Source organism: Scyliorhinus canicula, chromosome 4, assembly GCF_902713615.1.
Source record: "Scyliorhinus canicula chromosome 4, sScyCan1.1, whole genome shotgun sequence".
NCBI classification, from domain to species: Eukaryota; Metazoa; Chordata; class Chondrichthyes; order Carcharhiniformes; family Scyliorhinidae; genus Scyliorhinus; species Scyliorhinus canicula.
The window spans coordinates 176333725-176353154 of record NC_052149.1 but is presented as its reverse complement, the minus strand read 5'-3'; the positions used below and the strand labels follow the sequence as shown (position 1 = coordinate 176353154).

Sequence of the window (19430 nt, the reverse complement as noted above, 5' to 3'; positions counted from 1 at the left end):
TGGCTGATCTGCAAGTAACTCCATACACTTGTGTTTGCTCTTCTTAATACCTTTAGTTAACAAAACTCTTACCCATTTCAGTTTTAAATTTAACAATTGATCTAGCATCAATTTCCATTTACAGAGTTCCAGAATTCTATCACCCGTTTCATGTGGAAGTGTTTTCAAATCTTACGGCTGATGGCCTGGAGCTAATTTATGACTATTTCCGAGACTCACCAAGTAGCAGAAATAATTTCGCCAAATCTCTCCTCTTCGCCAAAATGCAAAATAATTGCATCTTGTTGGAGGAACATCCAATCAGATGTCACAAAGAATTTTATGTGAGGAGTGATCAAAACTTTGAATTTTTGGGGGTAGGGTAGTGGGCTTTCCTGTTCCTTAATTTTTCCTGAAGACTTCAAATCATCCCTTCACCTTTTAAATTCCACATAATATAACAAGAGTTTGTTTAATTTCTCCTCAAACTTTAATTCTTCATGCTGTACCTTGCAATACATTAACGTATTTTGCAGACTTTATTAGACGAACATGATGCTATAACAGCCTTGGCCAACGCACGGTCAATTCCAGCCCCATGTGCCCTGGAGCCCCACGTGCCAATAATTCCAGCCCCATGTGACAATAATTCTTGTAAAATTACCCAAAGTCTTTGGCCTTTGGCTGTCTAATAATCACAGTCACCAGGGGCGGAATTCTCCGACCCCCCGCAGGGTCGGGGAATCGCCCGGGGCCTTCGTGAATCCCACCCCCGCCGTGGCTGAAATTCTCCGCCACCCGGGAATCGGCGGGGGCGGGAATCGCGCCCCGCCGGTTGCCGGGCTCTGCCGGTCGGCGGGCCCCCGCGGCGATTCTCCGGCCCGCGATGGGCCGAAGTCTCGCCACTGTCAGGCCTCTCCCACCGACGTGGTTTATACCACCTCTGTGCTGGTGGAGCAGGTGGCGCAAGTGGGCCCTGGGGTCCTGGGGAGGGGCGCGGGGCAATCGGACCCCGGGGAGTTGCCCCCACGGTGGCCTGGCCCGCATTCCGGGCCCACCGATCGGTAGGCGGGCCTGTGCCGTGGTGGCACTCTTTTTCTTCTGCCGCCGCCACGGCCTCCACCATGGCAGAGGCAGAAAAGACCCCCTCCATCGCGCATGCGCTGGTGGTGACGTCAGCGGCTGCTGACGCTCCGGCGCATGCGCGGACTCACGCCGAACGTCGAAGGCCTTTCGGCCAGCTCTGATGCCGGCCAGCGTGGCGCCAAATGCCGTTGGCGCCAGTCGGCGGAGTGGGAGCCTCTCCGGCGCGGGCCTAGCCCCTAAAGGTGCAGAGAATTCCGTACCTTAGGGGAGGCCCGACGCCGGAGTGGTTTGCGCCACTCCGCTACGCTGGGAACCCTCGCCCCGCTGGGTAGGGGAGAATACCGCCCCAGGTTTCTAAATGTGAACAAGGTTATTGTTTATTTGTAACAAGAACTAGCATGAAATATGCAGGAAATACAACTGATTAATGACAAGCGAATACTTACTTCCTGCGGTAACTATCCCATCCTTTACCCACACACACAAGACAGACAAACATAGGGGTGGAAAGGGCTAAAAATCATAAGTGGAGGAAGAAAGAGTATTTGTTCAAGATGATGGCTTTAGCACACTTTTTTTCACAGCAAGCTTGCAGATTAAAGTCTGTAATGATCTTCCTTCTAATCATTCATTCAGGTACTGTTTAGTTTAGAAATGCATTACTTACAGCTTTTCTTGGAGAGTCACCTTATTTCTGATCAAACTTTGCTTTTAGATCGAGGTTTGTCTTCAAGCCTCTATAGTCTCAGGAAAACAGTGCCCACCAGGCTTCCTGGAGAGGTAGTCAACCCTCATAGTGGCCTTCTGGGGAGAGTTAGCTGGATCTTTCTGGAGAGAGTTGGCTGTATAATTTTGGAGAGAATTAACTGGAACTCTTCGCGTGCTGACAGAATCAAAACTGAAACCAAACTCAAACCTTGGGACATTGAAAAACATCCCAGTGAAATAGGATCCAATCACCACCTGTTACCGGGCAGAGTATAACCTATTGGGCCAATCCATTGGCCATGAGCTAATCAGTAAGTCCCAGCCCATTTCTCTGTCCCTAATACTAACCAGTCTGCAACTTGTTTAAACCAGCACAACCTTCCGGATTCTTCCTGCTTGAATCAAGGTGCCTTAAAGTGTGATGTCAATTAATTATCCATGGATCAAAAATATAACAGCAAAAATAAAAGGGGAAATAAGGGAGTAAACAGGGAATAAACAGGAAGGACCCTTACAGTAATTCTATTTCGTGCAAACCTATTTGCTGCTTCTGTAACCACAATTGGCGCTGTGACGTACAGTTTGGAAATTGTAGCTCTACACTCACCAGAAGGTGAACTGCTGAGGTCTCCCACCAGGGCAATCAATTGGAAATCATTGGCCTGATGACAAATTCTACTTTTATGCATTTAATCTCGCTGTAAAAAGGCTTGGAAAAGTGACACCTTGTTGAATGAAGTGCAACCTGGTTTTTAACTGCATACTAAATTTAGAATTACTGCTCATAAGCCACTTTGGCCCCGGAAAAGTAATTATATATGTGTCGAATTTCTCCAGCAGAAAGAAATCCCACATATTCTTGAAATATTTTAAATTAAAATTTGTTTATGTTAGTTTATCCTCTATGTTAATCCCATGTGCACGTCCCAATCAATTGTCTTATTATCCGTAAGAAAATAAAGTGGAAGTGAAGGTAGTCAGTTGCTTTGGCTTCTTGTTGTGCAGTCTATGGAAACACTTCAATGCAATTGGCTGCTTATCTTGTTTGCTGATGTGGTTGCTGCTGGAGAGTACTTTGAACTGACGCCAGAAATAAACTGCTGTTGGAAAGAGTAAATCTGCGCCACAAGGTTGCTAAATCTTTATGGACATCTTTCTTCAAGGTCAGTGCCTTTTCTTTGCTGCTGCCTGCGAAATCTAGACAATGCTTGAATTACCAACAGCACTAAAATGATTCCTATGGTAAAAAACCATATTCTTCTGTGCAGCAAATCAAGATATTCTGACTCTCCTTAAATAAAACATAGAGCTTTTGCATACATCACATATCTGAATGGCATTAATATTTAAATTCAATAAAGTAGCGCTGAAAATTTCCTTGTGACAGTTTATATTATGATGGTAATCACCATAGATATTAGTTGGAGTGTGAATGATGATCAGTGTTAACAGCCTCAAGAAAAAAAGCATTTATTTATTAATGTGGTAACTTGTAATTGCTCTTTCCATCTTAGAACCTCACCACTTATATATTCAAATATAGATACAAATATAAATGTAAGCCGCATGAGTCTATCACACTCCAAATGTTATATTCTATACAGTCAAACGCATTAAAAAGAAATTATTTACTGCTGGATTTTATTGCCTTCGTAATCTGGCCTCCCCTCAAGGGTCAAAAACAGAATTTATAAGCATCTAACAATGTAAAGAAATTTCTCTCAGCAAATAGTGTTTAATGGACAGAGGATGCACCTTCTTAAACAAACATCCGGAATTCTGGAATGCTCCTACAGGTTGAAAATCCCTTATCCAAAATGCGTGGGGCCGAGCGTGTATCGGATTTTGGAATTTTTCAGATTTTGGAATACACTGCGTGAGTGCGGTGCGCGTTGGAAACTGCGCATGTGTGGAACGTTGGAAACTGCGCAGGTGCGGCGCACGTAGGGAGCTGTGCATGTGCAGCGCACTCAAAAGAAAGTGTCGATTTTGGAATTTCAGGTAAGGGATGCTCAACCTGTACTGGGTGGCAAATACCACAACTAATATCACCATACCACACAATTCTTCAGCAGCAAATTTACACAATTTGAAGGCAGTGTAGCAGAAGATGGCACAGCAAGCATAGTGGTGGATCAGGAGCAGAGTGGCCACCATCCAAATTTAAACTATGTGATGCTACTCTAGCCCACAGGTGTTCAAAATAGATGTTTGAAATTTGAATTGACAGGCAGGAATGATCACAACTTCAAATTATAGATCACTGATTCACCTTGAGGGCTGATTTTACAAAGGTAAAACTGCCGCCTAGCCACTCTTGCTTTAATTTACCAGCGGTGGGAAAGGTGTCAGGCACTCCACTCATTTATTGGCCAAGTGAGGCCTCTTAAGGGCCTCCTACTATCTCCACTGGGGTATTATCCATGGTGGAGGCTATTGGTGCTAAGTGTTCATGTCTGGTGGCTGGGAAAGCAAGGCATTGCCATCTTTACAGGCCCCTGTGCTAATTGCAGCAGTCCACCAACCCCCAAACTAAGATATTGCCCCTGCAGTGTTCCCTCCCCCGCCTGGACTTCCATCTCATTGCCTGGTCCCAGTGAAACCCCAGTTTTACTCTTCCATTGGCATCTCCTCTTTGGGATTACATGCACTCTCAGCAGGGGCCACCACTCCCAGTGGAGCTTTGAAATTCTACACTTACAATTAGCCATTTGGCATTACTGACATGTATATGGCATATGTATGGGTTTCCCAAGACACAAAATAGTAATTTCCCTTTACGTCCTGTTTTATCTATGACCAGTTCTGCACAGCATGAATTGGCCAAATGGTTGGGCAAATTGTAACAACCAGTTTTGAGTACGTTTTCCACATACACAGTGAAGGATTCCTTCACAGAGTGATGGCAATATGTGTTCATGTGCTCACTTGACATTGCTAGCCTATTCACCAACATCCCACTGAAGGAAGCATAGATTGTTATGCTGCACCACCCTTGTGTGAATCAGTATTCATTGAGCTTATCATCTCAACAACTCGCACAGTCGAGTTCAGTTTTAATGGCACCATCTATGTCCAAATAGATGGGGTTACGACGGGATCCCCTCTCGGCCCAGCTGTCACAAACATCTTTGTTGGGTGCCATGGGAAATATGCCTTTGATGGAATGACATCTAACCTCCAAACCTTTGCATCTTCTAATATGTGGATATTTTTGCTATATATAACTCCATAGCTGCATGTAATAATTTTGTCACATATCTTAATCGATTCCATCCTGCACTCAAATTGATCTTTGAAATGGAGCAATCAAAATCGCTCCCCTTCCTTGGTGTACTAGTTGAGGGATGTTCCAAGGGGGGGATTCGCACAATGGCAAGCTTACCTTCACTGGTCAATATGCGTGTTACAGTTCCATACACCATCAGACTGGTCTCATCGCAACTTTGTAAATAGGGCCTAAGCTATTTGCTCAACATAAGAACATAAGAACTAGGAGCAGGAGTAGGCCATCTGGCCCCTCGAGCCTGCTCCGCCATTCAATTAGATCGTGGCTGATCTTTTGTGGACTCAGCTCCACTTTCCAGCCCGAACACCATAACCCTTAATCCCTTTATTCTTCAAAAAACTAACTATCTTTACCTTAAAAACATTTAATGAAGGAGCCTCAACTGCTTCACTGGGCAAGGAATTCCATAGATTCACAACCCTTTGGGTGAAGAAGTTCCTCCTAAACTCAGTCCTAAATCTACTTCCCCTTATTTTGAGGCTATGTCCCCTAGTTTTGCTGTCACCCGCCAGTGGAAACAACCTGCCCGCATCTATCCTATCTATTCCCTTCATAATTTTAAATGTTTCTATAAGATCCCCCGTCATCCTTCTAAATTCCAACGAGTACAGTCCCAGTCTACTCAACCTCTCCTCATAATCCAACCCCTTCAGCTCTGGGATTAACCTAGTGAATCTCCTCTGCACACCCTCCAGCGCCAGTACGTCCTTTCTCAAGTAAGGAGACCAAAACTGAACACAATACTCCAGGTGTGGCCGCACCAACACCTTATACAATTGCAACATTACCTCCTTAGTCTTAAACTCCATCCCTCTAGCAATGAAGGACAAAATTCCATTTGCCTTCTTAATCACCTGTTGCACTTGTAAACCAACCTTCTGTGACTCATGCACTAGCACACCCAAGTCTCTCTGAACAGCGGCATGCTTTAATATTTTATCGTTTAAATGATAATCCCGTTTGCTGTTATTCCTACCAAAATGGATAACCTCACATTTGTCAACATTGTATTCCATCTGCCAGACCCTAGCCCATTCACTTAACCTATCCAAATCCCTCTGCAGACTTCCAGTATCCTCTGCACTTTTCGCTTTACCACTCATCTTAGTGTCATCTGCAAACTTGGACACATTGCCCTTGGTCCCCAACTCCAAATCATCTATGTAAATTGTGAACAATTGTGGGCCCAACACGGATCCCTGAGGGACACCACTAGCTACTGATTGCCAACCAGAGAAACACCCATTTATCCCAACTCTTTGCTTTCTATTAATTAACCAATCCTCTATCCATGCTACTACTTTACCCTTAATGCCATGCATCTTTATCTTATGCAGCAACCTTTTGTGTGGCACCTTGTCAAAGGCTTTCTGGAAATCCAGATATACCACATCCATCGGCTCCCCGTTATCTACTGCACTGGTAATGTCCTCAAAAAATTCCACTAAATTAGTTAGGCATGACCTGCCCTTTACGAACCCATGCTGCGTCTGCCCAATGGGACAATTTCTATCCAGATGCCTCGCAATTTCTTCCTTGATGATAGATTCCAGCATCTTCCCTACTACCGAAGTTAAGCTCACTGGCCTATAATTTCCTGCTTTCTGCCTACCTCCTTTTTTAAACAGTGGCGTCACGTTTGCTAATTTCCAATCCACCGGGACCACCCCAGAGTCTAGTGAATTTCGGCAACTTATCACTAGTGCATCTGCAATTTCCCTAGCCATCTCTTTTAGCACTCTGGGATGCATTCCATCAGGGCCAGGAGACTTGTCTACCTTTAGCCCCATTAGCTTGCCCATCACTCCCTCCTTAGTGATAACAATCCTCTCAAGGTCCTCACCTGTCATAGCCATGCAGGTTTGATGTTGAAATAGGGCACTTCAAAGACATTATGCAAGATAATAGTATACCTGATCAAATCATTTTGCAATCATGTATATCATGCAAATTCATGGAAGGAGCAAAGATCATTACATTCAGCCCTGAAAAGTGTCCAGTCTATCGTAGACTATCCTGGAAGGACACGTTATCTCAAAAGGTTGAGCAACAGATGCTTTCATTCAGGAGCAACATGAGTGATATTCACCACTCGCGGGATGCTGCCGTCATATCGAAAAGATGCTCTGCCTTTCATGAAATGAGTAATGTGGTATATGAGTGCCAGTGTGATGCTAGGTATGGAAGCCCTACGTCACAAAAACTGGCAGACCGTATCAAACAGCATGCTCCAGTCACTGTTCTCAATGGGCAAGGTACAGACTGTACCCAACCAGCCCGTGCTCATAAAACCAAACACAGTTTTGAATTTCAGATGTTATTCTGCAATTGAACAACATCTGCAAAATAATCCTCAGTGCACTAATAATTATGCTGATAATTAATTTAAGATTGTCAGTTAGGCTCACAGTGTGGCACATTTATGTGTACTGGAAGGTACATATATTAATAGATAGGGCCCCGTTCTTTGCAGCTAGAAAGAACGGCAGCAATTTAATGATCGCGTTGCGTTTAAGTAAGAGCGCGACAAGGTCGTTAAATAGCGGGAGAGCCAAAAAAAAGAATTGCGCCAGGCGCCAATCTGTTTGTGTTCCAACTGGCCCGCTCCCCTTGGCGAAATCCAGATCTCGCCTTAGTGGGGTGAGAAACCAATAATCACCAGGCAATTAATGGGAGAGACCCCCTTTCTGATGGCCCCCCGTGATCAAACGGCCTTCCCAGCAAAGTGGTCACGCGTAAATTACTACTCCTTTTTAAGAACGTGAAACTGGCAGAGGAGGTGCTGTGCGGACCCGAGGAGGTGAGTAGCCATCCTAGCTCAAAGGCTAAGAGTTCGGGGGCACTGGGTTTGCGGCCCCGGTGCTCGGAAAAGAGTGGGGGAGCAACCAAGGGGCCAACCTCGGTTGGGGTGGTCTGCCATGTGGGGTAGGGGTCGGAGAACAGTGTGGTGGGCCACCTATTGTCTCAGCTGGGGGGGCAGGTCAAATCGGGCACAGGTCCGCCATGCCAACCCCTGGATCATGTGTACCCATTCCGGGGGCAACGCTAGCCTGTCTGTCTGCCGCACAACCACCCATAATTGCCACTGATCGTGGAGGCCTCTGGCCGAGTGGCAGAAGGCTACTTCTAATTGGGAATTGACATTTGTAGTTAAGTGAGCACCTCACATTTCTCAAGTGGGTCTCCGTGGGTAGGCGTGCCATGTAGCTCGTGGGGGTTATTGCGTAGCATCCCAATCATATCCTGATGCTTGAACACTGCAGGAAGCAACACCATGGACGCAACGTCGAACATCTGAGCACCCATGGGCTGGACCCCAACACCGGGGACATTACCACGGCTGGAGGGTGGGTCAGTGCACTGGGGAGGGGATCTGCGGTAACTTAATGTGCAGGTCTCTGGGGTGCAGGGTCCGGTGGGCAGGGGTCCCCGCAGCCGCCGGGGGTATGTTGGCAGGGCATGCACGGGGGAGGGGGGGAGAGAGTGAGTAATGGGGGGGACTGTCGTTCCCAAGGTGGAAGACATCGATTGGTGTCAGTCTCTCACACCCTCGCCCAATTCTTTATAGATATTGCACGTCAATGACAATATTCTGGACCCAGCGGAACTTGCCCTCGTGGTGCTGGGAGCCGGAATCTCCGCCACTGACAGGAATCTCCAGGTCCAGAGGCTAATAGATGGCATGCATGTCGCCTTGCACCCACCAGGCCATCAGGGAAGTGCCCTACATCACCAGGAAGGGGTTCCGCTCCCTGAACATCCACCTTGTGCGCAACCACCAGATGAGAAACATGCACGGTGTGCACGCTTCCCAGGGAGTGTGCATGACAGCTACATTCTGGAGCAGTCGATGAAGACTCCTGGATGGCCAGTTCGCTCTTGGAAATAAGGGGTACCCGCTTTGGACCTGGCTAATGACACGAGTATGGAAGCCGATGACCGATGCGGAGACCCAATATAACAAGGCCGAGGAGGCCACCTGGGCTGTCATTGAGTGGGGCATCGGTCTGATCAAAATGTGGTTCTGATGCCTTGACCACTCTGGTGGTGCTCTCCAGTACACTTCCCAAAGGGTCGCCCGCTTTATGGTGGTCTGCTGTGCTCCCCACAACCTGGCATAGCAGCGGGGCGACATGCTGGAGGGGGAGGAATAGGTGGCACCGCTGAGGGGGAGGAAGACGAGGAGGCGCCGACCAGGCCGGACTGGAGGATCAGCCCAGAAGGACCGGCAGGACTAGCCAGAGGATGGCGGACAGGCGCCAGCGGCAAGGTCGGGCGAGCCCGGAGGGCCAAGGGAGCCCTTAACCTCGCCTGCTTCACATAGGACATAACTTCATCCATCATTCCTCCTCTCCCATCCCCCCTCCAAATCCCTCCATACCCCCTCCCCCAACTGGATTTCACACTCTCCCAGGGGCTGCATAACATCAATCCAGGGTGGTGGGACTGTGTCGACAATGTCAGCAGGTCACTATTTTAAAAAAATTTAGAGTACCTAATTCATTTTTCCCAATTAAGGGCAATTTAGCGTGGCCAATCCACCTAGCCTGCACATCTTTGCGTTGTGGGGGTGAAACCCACGCAAACACGGGGAGAATGTGCAAACTCCACACGGACAGTGACCCAGAGCCGGGATCGAACCTGGGACCTCGGCGCCGTGAGGCAGCAGGGCTAACCCACTGTGCCACCATGCTGCCCCTGCAGGTCACTGTTGAGGGCAGAGGGGTAATGATAACCCATAAAGAGCTGAGCGCTAGTGCTCCTCAATCTATGCCATAGTCTGACCCCTACCTGTCTGCTTAGTGCGCGCTCACACCCATCAACTGCACAAGGTGTGCTGGGGGTGGGGGGGAAGGTGCAACAGGAGTCCAGGACCCCCATGTCCAGGTAGGTGGGGCATGGGGTTGGTCTTGGCCCCGCATAACAGACGAAAGTGCCTAGTGGAGGTGCAGATATTTTAATAGGTTTCACAGTGACCATTGCTGCCCCACTCTCCGGATGGTGTCGTCCTGCTCTCCTCAGTCCTCCCACACCCTCCCCACCCTCCCCTCCCACACACATTTCCCCCCTTACCCCCAACCTACCTCCATTCCCACCTCCCCCAGTGCGGTCTCAGTCTTCCTCACCGTGCTTAGTCTTCCGTGCTCTGCCACTGGGTCTTGGTGTATCCCCAGGATGCACATGAGGTGGAGAAAACCTGCTATATACCACATCCCATGGTGTTCAATACCCCTGGCGGGTGTCCTCTGGGGGCTCTGGAGTGGGAAGGCCCCAGCACACTTGCCGACGGCACATGCCCTGCCATGTCGTACTGTACCATCTGCTGATTGCAAGACACGGCACTGTCAAAGAGGTGGAACTTGTGGGATCTGGTGGCCGCCATCATCACTCCAAAGGACGAATCTGAGTTGGCATCTAGTGCCCCCTCCTCCCGGTTGGTGCACATATGGCCCTGGGGATCACCTTGGGATGGAAGGGCAGCTGGTTCGAGCTGTTTAAAGCCCCTGCATCATCTGGTTCTGCCAGCCCTGGCGGCTCCCCAATGTTTGCAGCATGGTGCCGATGCCATTAGCGATGTTCCTCAGTGACTGGGACAAGCTCCACAGCGCTTCGGCTATTCCCATCTGAGATGGGGATATGTCCCGCAGCACCTCACCAAGGTCTGCCTGGTATTTGGTCACGTCCCCCCCGCGATTTGAACATTCTACCGAGGCCCTCAGCCATGCCGTCTCCGACTGAGTCACGCCTTGGACACCTCCACTCGTGCTGCTGATGTTGTGCACCAGTCCTGACCCTAGCAGTGTTAGCTTCGCTGCCAAGCAATGTCGGTGCCATCTCCTGCACCCATAGCTTCTGCGACTCTTCCAGTCGGCTATAGGCCTGCTGGAGTGTCGCTGACGTCCCCCTCTGAATAGCACGGCCACATCCTATCACGTGTATCAGCTCCAGGCAAAACTGGTCCAGAGGCTCAGCATCTGACTGGATCCTGGGATCCAGCAGACCTCCGACTGCTTTCTCGCCTGGACGTACTGCTCCACCTGATGGGCATCTGCAACCGAGTGGTGCTCACCAGATTGTGCACAGAAGCCTGACCACTACCGTTGCCCACCAATGCGTGTGTCTCTGCACTGTTGGAGGGTGTGAATGACAATTGTGCCGCGTCAATGGTGGCATCCCGGAGCTCTCCTCCGAGTTGTTCACATGGGAGGCGGGGTGGGGATGGCGACCACCTCGGATGTCCCAGTGCCATCAGCTGGAGGTTCACCGGAGAATGAATATGTGGTCAGTGGGAGGGATGGGTCAGACTGTATGGCATTAACAACTCATATTTGACAGTTCAGCTGGGTGGTAGACGGTATAAGCTCACTGTGCACCGTGCGCCGATCTCCTCATTGGTGACCGACCTGCCCTTGGCCACCTCCCATAAACACCAGGGTCTGTTCCTCACAGGGGGTCGGACTCTGATTTCCGGCACCCCACCGCCCGTCTGGGCCTTCTCCCACCGGTTGTGGCCAACTTCTCCTGCCGGGGCATAAAGGGGGCATCATTAGCCACACGCTGGTTACTTGCAGTGGCGGGGGGAGAGGAGGGGGAGGCATGGGGTGTATGGCAAGGGAACGTATGTGAGGTGGGGGGGGGGGGTCGGGGGTCCGGCGCGAACTCACCCGAGTGCACCGGTGCAGGCCGTTGATCATCTTGCGGAACTGGGTGCCGGTCCTCCTGGTCACACTCCCTGAGCTGACAGTCTCTGCCACTTCCTGCCAGGCGATGGTGGCTGACCCCCCTGGTCCCTCAGGGGAACGGGATGTTCATTCTGGCCTCCACCGCATCCAATAGTCACCGCAGGTCGGCATCACCAAAGTGTGGGGTTGATCTCCAAGGCGGCATGGTTGCGAACGGAATGAAGTTGGCTATGCAGGAATGGTTTAAGTGCTGCTGTCAATTGTTAGCGGGAGGCTGGCGGGCACGGTCCTGGGCTATTTGCAGCGTGAATCCCATCCTCAGTAAGTGGGCTGATTAACGTTTTGTAGCCGTACTGCCTCGCCGGGCTGAGCGTCGGGGAGCTCGCGGCTTTATCACAGTTAGAAACTTTGCCATTAAATCTCGCCCAAGATGTACACATATTGTGTACATCTCAGCTAAACAAAATAAGTGACAGCCATTCGTTGACTCTTTCCTCTGGGCAATACCTTGATGAACTCGTGTCAAACTGCTTATTTTAAATTTCAAACAATGCTTGGCAGTTAACTGTCAGTCACCTGGTGTGTTTCTGTGACAATGCCTCTACCAATCTAATTGCCAACAAATAGGCACATTCTTCTCATGCAATATAAATTGTCATTTTTCCTTATATTGGTATTCTTGTGAAGTGTCCTGGTGCGCGCAAGATGAAAAGCTGTGACATGTCTCTTCTTTCAGCAAAATTTATAATTGTTTACTTTCTGGATAGGAGAGGTTGATCGGTCAAAATGAACAATTATCTGGCTGTTAAAAAGATACATGCACTGATAATTACTTGAACTAACTCTGTGGTGAATTTAATGGGCAATTAATCTGTAAATGCAGCAGCAGGCATTGAGGTGCCATTTTCACAAAGCTAACAGAGGAACGATGCAAATCAGCAAACAACTTGTGATTCACAATTCATGGTGTATCTCTCCCTTGCTACAAACCACTTGCAAATTTGTTAATTAATAAGGGTGTGCATTGTTCAAATGCCATCATTTTTTTCAGCAAACTCTTGTTGATGATTTCTATGGGTTTGCTCTTTACATCAGTGATCCGAGGCATGGTTAGAATAACACTTACAAAAACTTCATAAATTACGATTTCACTCCAGCGCAATGGCCTAAATGGCTGTAGCAATCACAGTGACATTAGTTCAGCAAAGTTTGTTAAGAATTGGAGGAAATTAAGATTTACAAAATGAAATTGGGATAAAATAGAAAGGGGAATTGAGGAGGGCAGATCCTCAATGGAGGGAGCTGCTGATATGCAAATTAGCATATATGTGTGAGAAGCAAGTGTTTGCCTATGTGACGAGGGGAAAACAATGGGGTATAGAAGACGTAACTTCAAAGTGGAGAGAAGGGCAGCATGGTAGCACAGTGGTTAGCACTGTGGCTTCACAGCAACAGGGTCCCAGGTTCGATTCCCCACTGGGTCACTGTCTGTGCGGAGTCTGCACGTTCTCCCTGTGTCTGCATGGGTTTCCTCCGGGTGCTCCGGTTTCCTCCCACAGATCAAAGATGTGCACGTTAGGTGGACAGGCCATGCTAAATTGCCCTTCGTGTCCAAAAAGCTTAGGAGGGGTTATTGGGTAACGGGATAAGGTGGAAGTGAGGGCTTAAGTGGGTCGGTGCAGACTCGATAGGCCAAATGGCCTCCTTCTGCACTGTATGTTCTATGTCGAAGGGAATTGGTACCTATATGCTAAAAAGCTGGGTGTACAGGGTGACATCAAAGGGAAAGAATGATATGTCAATAACACAAGAACAGGAGAAAGGGCACAGTAGAGACAGTTACCATCACAGTCAGCTGTAGAACACAGTCTCTCCTGAAAACAAGTTAATGCTAAAAGGACTGCCAGTTAAAATCAAAAACTCGAACTGAGAAGGTTACGGCTTCACTGAAACAGAAGACGGTTTTCCCAATCGTGGACAAATAACCTGTGCTTGGTAATTATCTGCTGGATTTAGCTCATCGAATTCCATAATATTAGATTTTGTTGAGAAACAAAAGGTGTCTTAGAATTTAAGACACATAGGTGGTTGGGAACAAAGGAGTAATTTCATGTAATACTGTGTGTAAAGCTATCAGTTTCATTAAATGTCCTGTTGTAGTCTATCATAGTCATTCCTGTTGTGTTTTTCTTTTACATTAATAAATATTCTTTATTAATTGATCACAAAATGACTGGACTATCCTGCCATGGTTTGCATATCTCTTTCTCACAGCATGCCAAATTGAAAACATACACCATTAAGAACCAGCGTTCCAAGTTACCCTTCCGGGTTTTGGGATACCCTTGCATTTAACATCAACGCATTTTGTAACAAATTGAACTTGCCTTTGATTTTATCAGCAAGGACTTGTGAGGAATGTTACAAAAGTCCTTCATAAATTATGGACGTGATCTATCCAAAATAAAACAGAGTCTGTTCTCGGGTCGATCCTTCTATCTAACGGCACTTTGTCTTGTTTTAACGTCCCGGTGGGGAACGCCCCACTACGCCATAATTAGTGTAATTTCCTGCACTCAGGAGCTCTAACCTTCAGTGCAGGAAGAGGTTGGGACACCATTTTTAAATGGCTCTCTGATCTTTCAACACCCCGATTCAAACCCCCCCCCCCCCCCCCCCCCCCACCCACCCACCCACCCACCCCCGCAAATGCACCAACTCACCGATTGAGGGGACTTTCCCCCCCCCCCCACCCCCCACAACACCACATCCAGGCAGGGCACCCCCGAACCTGGTCACCAGAGCAGGCACAATGCCAGCTTGATGCCTTGGCATTGCCAGCCTAGCACCCTGACAGTGCCAGAATGCCACCCTGCCGGGGTCTTCCGGTCACCTGGGAGACCACCTCCAAGTATCGTTCCACCTGATCCCCTTTTGAGGCGACTAGAATTGAATGACGCCTGGCTAGGGGCTCCTTGGTGAGGCCAAGTAGATGCTGGGTGGCTGGTTCATCCGGCGTCAGCACGGCTAAGTATGCTCTTAAGCTTGGACATAGTGGGTGGGACACAGTTCCCAATATCTCACGAAATTTGGTTAGATCTTGCAAAGCGTAATGGCTGTTGGGAATCCTGGGGAGGGCCTCACCCGAGATCTAACGGCCACATCCCACACCGATTCTGGTGGGACAGGTATGGTAGATTGCACTTAATGGATCAATAGTTGTAATGGCATCAATAACACACAACATAATTTCCTGTAATTTTACATTGTAATGTTGATGTACACTGGAGGAACAGAATTTCATACCCCTTCCCCCAACCCAGGAGTGGGCTGGGAGAAGATGTGGAGGGGGATGTATTTATTCAGGAGACGGGTCATCTTCCCAACTCCATCCTCCCACCCTTACACCACGTTAATTGATTACTTTAGGGCCTGCTGGGGTAAAAGCCAGTTGGTCAGGGTGCCAGGTAAATCCTGAGAGCCTGCCTGCATGATGGTGTCACTGTCCATGTGGAGTTTGCACCTTCTCCCCGTGTTTGTGTGGGTTTCGCCCCCATAACCCAAAAATGTGCAAACTAGGTGGATTGACCACACTAAATTGCCCCTTAATTGGAAAAAATGAAATGGGTACTCTAAATTTATTTTAAAAAACTGTGCTCCAAAATTCAGACTACTCTCGAGAAACAACACTGGAGATGAGCTAGTAATGATTTCCTGTTACTGTTCATCATAGTCAGATTTTTATTTAATGAAAGACGCAGTTGCATTGTTAATTTAATGTAATTGCAAAACCAAGCTAACAGTTTAGCTCCCGAGTCAGTTCATACTTCAAAGTGTCATACTTAACAGAGGAGATCAACTCAGGTTTGACATGTATGGTACATAACCACTGAGGTACAAATAGGGTTTATAAAGAGGTCAGAGGCTTTACTGACCTTCTGGGTCTGTCATAAAGTTACCCAGAGGTGTTCTAGATGTTTGTGTGAATACTTCCACCCATGCTTTCAAGCATTTAGAATTCATGAACTTTTGTTCCTGCATGAAGCTCCGCCCGAGACCCAAGAATTCCACTTGTAGCCAGCCAATACTATACTACCACTGGTTAATCAATGAAGCAGCTACAGTTCAAACACTGCTAGCCACAATATAACATTATCCAAACAAAGACTATGGGAGAGGTACTTACTTTTTCTTTTAATTCAAAAATTGAGAATGTGTCTGACGTCCCTCTATATAAAAACAGGCCATAAATTCATAAATGAATTGACAGTTGTGATAACACGTATGTATGTTAGCTAGTGCTTTTATTATATTTAAATATAGCAGTTTATGATTGTTATTTTATTACAATTAATATTACATTTAATTGACCAAAATAATGAGATTGGTTAAAACTGTAAGTTATTAAATCTTTGGAGCTATGATTTTTATATTTTTGCACAGTATTATTGACAAAAATATTTATTCTCCTCTATTATCAATTTACTTACTGTCCCATTGTTAATCTCTCTTCTGCCTTGCTACAATTGCTGGGGTGAAACACTGTATTGTGACCTAAAAATTCTAGAACTATCTTTTTTACAATGTGATGAGATTGAAAATATAGTTTGAGATTTCTTTCACACCCCTGGTTGACTAAAAAACAACCGGTCTCTCTTTGTCCTCTAGAATATTCTGCTTTCTCTCTTTATTGTCAGACAACATCTGCAACTTTGTACATGGCCTAAACCTAAAAGCTGTCAAAATTCTTAATTTTCAACCTATGCGAGTCCTTAACAATTTGATTGTAACTGCAGGTATTTTAATGAAATTACATTTTATGTAAAAATTACATTCATTCCAATTTGAACGACAGATTTATCATTATTCATAGTTAACTTCTTTCAAAGGTGACACTTGTGACACTTAAATTGTTGGCTTCAGAAATCAAACAAATATCTTAATGCACATCTTGCTTCTTCACACCTACATGTTCAAATTCTTTTTATTCTGCTTGACAAGTTATTTTAAAAAAAATAGAAAATTGTTCATAATTACTACCTTGTAAAATCAAAGGCATTGATGGCATTTTGAAATGTCAAGATTGGCTAATTGCAGTCTGCATGGAGAGAGCTGGAGAGCGTGTATCCTAGTGTGCCTGAGTGCCTGGATGCTTTTGCAATCTCCATCGTTTAGTCGGCAGCCTCAAGGTCATTGATAAGGGAGTGAAGGTGAAATGATAAACAATGTGGTGTGCCATCAAGGAATGAGCATCAGTGGCTAATGTACCTTGAAGAAAATAGACCCTTCTTTGCTCCTCACATGTCAGAATGTTCCCCATTAATTTAAGCTTGAATTGAGATTGTGTTAGCAAAAATAGCATTGTTTTGGTCTTGGTATCAATCAATTATTCCCCATGCTATTGCAAATGTCTTACAAAATTATAAGACACGTACCAATGCCATGCAAGACAAAGAGGATGTCATATGTAGCCAAGGATCATGTTGCTAAATATAGGGAATTATTTAGAATACGTTTACATTCCATTATAACGAAAATGTGTACAGTACTATAACTATAATGGGGTATAAACTATTTATACCGCAAGTGTAGGAGCCTAGATGACTGAGAGCACTTCTATTTTAAAATTAAAAAAATCTCATTCAACTAATCTGTAAATAGAAGTTTTTAATAATACATCATGAAACAAGTGAATTTTGAACTTAGTGCTTTCAATAGTACAAAGTTATAAATACTGAAGGAGGTTATTCTTTTCCAACTGAAAGTTAACGGGGCTCCTCCATCTTGCCGTGTCCTTTCTCTCACTTACATGAAAAGGGAGCCTGCAGCTTTTACAGTGCTGGAGGGCCTTCAGCTTTGAAAGCCTACCCGCTGTCCTCAAGTCATTAATTGACCAATCCAGGTAAAATCACAGCCGGGTTTCTGTTCCTCACACAGTGCAGGCTTCTGATCCCCACTTGACAATGACAGTCAAAAGCCAGCAGGGAAAATCCTGCCCTTTGTCGCAATTCCCCTTCTTTCCATGGGAAATTAACTAATTACAATGCAATAACTAAAGCACGTTTGGATAACTCATCAAATAATAGATATTAAAGAGAATAAATATAAACAATAGTCTAATTGTTACACATTTACAGAGCTAGTACTGGATATTTTCTGCATTCAGGATCAGCGACCAGCTCCAGAAACAGACTTTACATCCCCAACTATTCAGACAGCATCTTTATTATCCAATATCTAGTTAATCGATGAGATGATCTCGCTTTCCTAACTTAACAGTCTTGTGATATAAAGATTCTGCACAAGCAGGTGTTAAAATGCTACAATCCTCATCGGGCTCAAACGGCATTGGAAATTGTGTGAGAAAAGCTTTTAATTGTGAACCCAGAGTTGAGGTTATTGTCCACTGCAAATCAATATTTGGCACAATTAAAACCATAAGGTTTTAATGTCTGGTAGATGTGAATGACCACTCTAACTTTAGCGATTGCAAACTTGTTTTTCTCAGGATTCACAAATATAATAATAGTCCGGTATGCAAAAGGTTAGTTCAAAGGCATCACTTCCACGCAAACACATTTTGATCCAATAGAAAACACTTATCACAGACTGCTGGCTTTGTCCTGCAATCTCAAATTAAGATAAAATGATTGGTGGTGCATATGCCTGGCTCTGCTCGTACTCAGGAAATCCAAAAGTTGACAAATTTGAGTTTCTTCTGTCGATGGTACCTTTCATTTTCCAATGTCTCCGGCTTGAACTTTAAGAAGAAAGGAAACATTTTCTGCCATTTAATACATTATAGCAACACTACTGAGAAATGTCTCAGTTTTACACATAAATTACTTCTCAATATGTGACCAATTTCTGGACAGCCCACAAAGACCAATCAATAGTCAATGATTATTGTTCTGGTGACTTATTGGCCTTGATTTGGAATCCCAAGGGGTGGAAAAGGTCAAGAGTGGAGGGGTTAAAATACCGGGATATCGAGCAATTAACCTCATTTCTGTCACTTTAAATATAAAGTGCAGAATTTAGGCCAAGAAGGGGAACCCACAAAATGCAGATGCAGGCCTAGTTACCTTATTACAGTTAGAGCCCGATGACATCATCAGCACCTTGACTTAAATTTAACAGCAAGTAACTGAGGGAAATGGAACTATGTGATTCCTGGCAGCTGATCCGAACTGGGAGCTTCTGATTCCCCAAATAAATAGGGCTGGATTCTCCGTTCCTGCATCTAAGTGCTGACGCCAATGGAGGATCCGTGGTGTCCACGACAGAAGAATGGGTGCCACACCTGCACCGATTCCGCTACCTGTGAGGGTTTAGCACCAGCGCCGTGTGAAACACCCGCAGAACGCGCGTAAAATGGTGGGAAAATCGCTGGGTCCATGCTGGGCATGCGCAGGGCTGACAAACTGCAACTGTGCATATGCTTACACCACCACACACGCACCGATTGCGCCTGAAAAGATGCCGCCGGTTGTGTTGGACCACGCACCCGTCCACCCGACACCACAGCCCACCTCCTGGCCAACCCCCATTACTCCCCCCAGCCTTGGCAAAAAAACCCCAGCCAGCGGCACAGATGTAGTGGATGTATGGCGGTGCTGGATATTGTACGTATGCCCTCTCACTCTCGCTCCGCAGCCGCCACACAAGGCACACGACTGTTCAGA

The 19430-nt window shown here is 46.4% G+C and overlaps 1 protein-coding gene across 7 annotated transcripts in view; it reads right to left on the bottom strand.

Moving 5' to 3' along the window:
- The window catches only part of LOC119965187 (complexin-2), a 352423-nt gene that overhangs the window by 76882 nt on the left and 256111 nt on the right, over positions 1–19430 (bottom strand). The window contains exon 1 of one of the 7 annotated variants that reach the window (XM_038795603.1): positions 1733–1959. The exons of the other annotated variants lie outside the window; for them this stretch is intronic. The gene's annotated coding sequence lies outside the window, so the exon portion shown is untranslated. Of the gene's footprint in view, positions 1–1732; positions 1960–19430 lie in introns of those variants that run through there. 7 annotated transcript variants of the gene reach the window in all.